Genomic DNA, 4,086 nt, shown 5'->3' with positions numbered 1-4,086 from the left:
TAAGAAAGCATGCCGTGGAAACTGCATCGGCCCAAAAAGGTTTAAGGACTTTCATTTGAAACAAGAGAGCACGTGCAGTTTCAAGAAGATGTCTGTTTTTACGTTCTGCAACACCATTCTGAGGTGCCGTATCAACACAAGAAGTTTCATGAAGCATGCCATTAGAGGTCATATAAGATTGAAATTGAGCAGACATGTACTCTTTGGCATTATCACTCCTCAAAGTACGAATAGAGACATTAAATTGAGTTTGAATCTCAGCACAAAAAGCACAGAATATAGAAAACAACTCAGATTGATTTTTCATTAAATATAACCAAGTTAAACGAGAATGATCATCCACAAAAGTAACAAAATACCTGAATCCAGGTTGAGACAAAATAGGAAAAGGACCCCAAACATTAGAATGAACTAACTCAAAAGGAACACTAGCACGTTTATTGACACGTGGACTCAAACTAACACGATGATGTTTGGCAAACTGACATGACTCACATTCTAACGAAGATAAACTACTATATTGGGGACACAGTTTCTTGAGCAAAGGAAGGGATGGATGACCTAAACGACAATGAGCCTCAAAAGCGGAAGCAACACTCGAACAAGCAATAGAGGTTGGCGGAAGTGGGTCAAGAACATACAAGCCACCAGATTCATGTCCTTTACCAATAATCTTCTTCGTCATAAGATCCTGAAACAAACAATGATCAGGAAAGAATGAGATGCAACAATTTAGATTACGAGTGAGTTGACTAACAGAAAGCAAATTAAAGGACAAATCAGGTAAATGTAAGACTGATGATAAAGACAGCATAGGTGTAGGAACATTAGTGCCAGATCCAAGAACAGAAGCTGTTGACCCATCAGCTAAGGTGACAACAGAAGTGGGACTGTGAGACTGAAAAGTGGAAAAGAGACGGGAATTACCTGTCATATGATCTGTGGCACCAGAATCAATGACCCATTTTGAGGATTTGGAAAGAAGGCAGGCATTAGAGTTACCTGAATCAGCAATCGCAGTGACAGAAGAAGATGAAGACTTAAGTGTTTCCTGATACCTTGAGAACTTGGCAAATTCATCAGCAGAAATAAGGACCGATTTGTCAGATGCATCACTAGTGCTTGCAATATTGGCAGAGTGTTGTTGTCGATGCTTAAATTGTAACTTCCTACACTCAAACTTGGTGTGGCCTGGTTTCTTACAATAATTGCACATGATGCTCCCAGAATTTGGTGTGCGGTTATCAGGTCCTTGTGAATTACCTCCTTTAAATCAACTTGGAGTAGAGTTTCTTTCCGGTGCAGAATTATTACGACTCACCAAGGCGCTATTAAGAGGAGTTGAAGAGGTAGTCTCTGTGCGAAGAACACGAGTAAACACATCTTGTAAAGAGGAGACATCAGAACCAGAGAGAAATTGTGACTTTGCAGAGTCAAATTCAGATGAGAGTCCTGCAAGAAAACTCATAATAGCCATTTGTTCTCGTTGGCGCTGTTGAACTTTTACATCAGGACTAAACGGTAATAACACATTAAGTTCTTCATATGTTTTCTTGAAAGCCATAAAATAATTCATAAGAGACTTATCTTGTTTCTCCGCGCGATAAAAAGCTTTGCAAACATCATATATGCGAGATATGTTGTCTTTGACAGAATACAAAAACTCCAAGTAACCCATTAGTTCTTTAACCAATTCACAATGATTAATCAAACTAATTACCTCATTATCGATAGAATTTCGAATTTGAAGGAACAAGCGAGCATCCTCACGGAGCCATATTTTCCTTGAATCGTTTGTTTCTTCAGGAGGATCGTCAGTCAAGTGATCATCTTTGTCAATACTCCTCAAATACAGTCGAATCGTCTTACTCCATTCTAAATAATTCGAACCAATCAACTTATGGTCCGTGATTTTAGACATCACGGGAACCACATCAGAAACAACGATTGATTTCAAATCTGATTTTATCTCTGCCATAATCTCGAAACCAAAAAAAAAATTGACAGAAAAAGGAAGAGAGCAAACTCAAAGGAATAGATACCCAAACACAAAGAAGACAAAAGTATCAAACCACAAAATGCGAAGAACCGCCGAAAACCGAAGCAAGGAGGACGAGAACGGAGCAGGAGTGGGAAGGGCGTCGACCGCCACCGGAGAAGACGCCGGACGCGACGGCGCGTGGGACGGTCGGCAGCGACGGACGACGCCGCGTGGGCCCCACGCGCGGTGAATCTGGACGCCGAACTTTTGGGTTTTGCAGTCCGGCGGCTGGGCAGTCCTCCTATGTGGGCGGTGAGTAAAAATGGTCACTCCAAATAGGGTTTTCGAAAAAACAACCCTAAACTCAAACCCTAATTTTTTTTTTTTTTTCTTTTTTTTTTTTTCAGAACCCTAATTTCGAATTTCGAATTTTGAATCACAATGCTCTGATACCATGTAGAAAATAGTGATTCGAATTGTGTATTGATTTTATAAAATAATACATATTTATATACAAAGTTAGGAGACATAAAAGGGAAACTACCAAAAAATAGGAAACTAATAAATATCTACTAAATAACTAATTCTTTTACAGCTAATATCTAACATTCTTGCAATATTTTCGTGATCTATTTCAGGAATCATAAGTGTATGCACTATCAAGGACAAGCTGTGATATTACCAGTTGATCCCGAAATCGAGAAAACTTGTAAGAGAAACCGAAAGAACAAGAGGCAAGATGGAGTTTCAGCAACTGCTGAAACTTCAGACATCATGGCTGCTAATGCTGCAAACAATGGAGGCAATGGTGGCGCAGTAGAAGATCAAGCTAATGGCCGCAGCTTGAGAGATTACATTCTCCCTACTCTGACAGGAGTGCAGTCGTGTATCAGGCCACCGGCAGTGGATGCAAACAACTTTGAGATCAAACCTGCCATACTTCAAATGGTGCAGTCTTTAGTTCAGTTTGGTGGCCTCCCTTCTGAAGATCCTAACCTGCATCTCTCTAACTTCATGGAACTTTGTGAAACTTTTAAAGTTAATGGAGTTAGTGACGATGCTATTCGACTGAGACTGTTCCCATTCTCTCTTAGAGAACGAGCCAAGAGTTGGCTAAACTCCTTGCCACCCAACTCTATCGCCACCTGGAATGATCTGGCAACGAAATTCTTGTCAAAGTTCTTTCCTCCAGCCAACTCTGCAAAGCTGAGAGGAGAAATCAATAACTTCTGCCAACAAGATAATGAATCTCTCCATGAGGCTTGGGAGAGGTTTAAAGATCTGATCAGAAAGTGCCCTCACCATGGTATAGAGAAGTGGATGCTGGTCCACAACTTCTACAATGGGTTGGTAGGAAACACAAGAACTTTGATAGATGCAGCAGCTAGAGGAGCCTTTATGAGGAAGAGTGCTAATGAGGCTTATGATCTATTGGAGGAGATGGCTCTAAACAATCAACAGTGGCCAACTGAGAGGAGTCAATCAAAGAAGGTAGCTGGTGTGTTAGAGGTTGATGCCATCACAAAGTTGACAGCACAGGTTGAGGCATTGACGAAGATAATTGCAGGGCAAGCTAAACAAGCCCAAGTTGTGTGTGAGTTACGTGGGGGAAGCCATCACTTTTCAGAATGTCAAGCTGATGTGGATTATTTGCCAATGGATGAAGCTAAAGCCATTGGAAACTATTCACCGAACAATAACAACAACTATGGGTTCAACCAGGGTAATAACCGAAGAAACAGTGGGTTCTATCAGCAACGAAATCAGAACCAGAATCAGAATAAACAGTTTAATCAGCAACAAACCTTTGGTGGAAATTCTGGTTTGCAGACAGATTTATTGCTACAATTCATGACTGAAACTAGATCTTCCATTAAAGACCTGCAGACTCAGATGGGCCAACTAGCAACTCAGGTAGCAACCCGTCCTCAAGGAAATTTGCCTAGTACAACTGAAATTAATCCTAAGGAAAACTGCAATTCAATTACCCTGAGGAGCGGTAAGAAGTATGATGGGCCTGAATTGACACAACCAATTGATGTAAATAAGGAGATTAAAGTTCAACCAGTGCCAACCCCAACACCAACAGTAGAGAAGGCTACTGA

General features: G+C 40.8%; 1 non-coding gene across 1 annotated transcript; it reads right to left on the bottom strand.

The window, feature by feature from the left end:
* Window positions 1-3,184: 3,184 nt before the first annotated feature.
* LOC133035236 (small nucleolar RNA R71) lies at window positions 3,185-3,291 on the bottom strand. The gene has a single exon (XR_009686514.1). It is a non-coding gene; the product is annotated as a small nucleolar RNA R71 (small nucleolar RNA).
* Between the last annotated feature and the right edge of the window lie 795 nt (window positions 3,292-4,086).

Source organism: Cannabis sativa, chromosome 2, assembly GCF_029168945.1.
Source record: "Cannabis sativa cultivar Pink pepper isolate KNU-18-1 chromosome 2, ASM2916894v1, whole genome shotgun sequence".
Classification (NCBI taxonomy): domain Eukaryota; kingdom Viridiplantae; phylum Streptophyta; class Magnoliopsida; order Rosales; family Cannabaceae; genus Cannabis; species Cannabis sativa.
The sequence above is the reverse complement of the archived record's forward strand: the minus strand, read 5'-3'. Positions and strand labels throughout refer to the sequence as shown.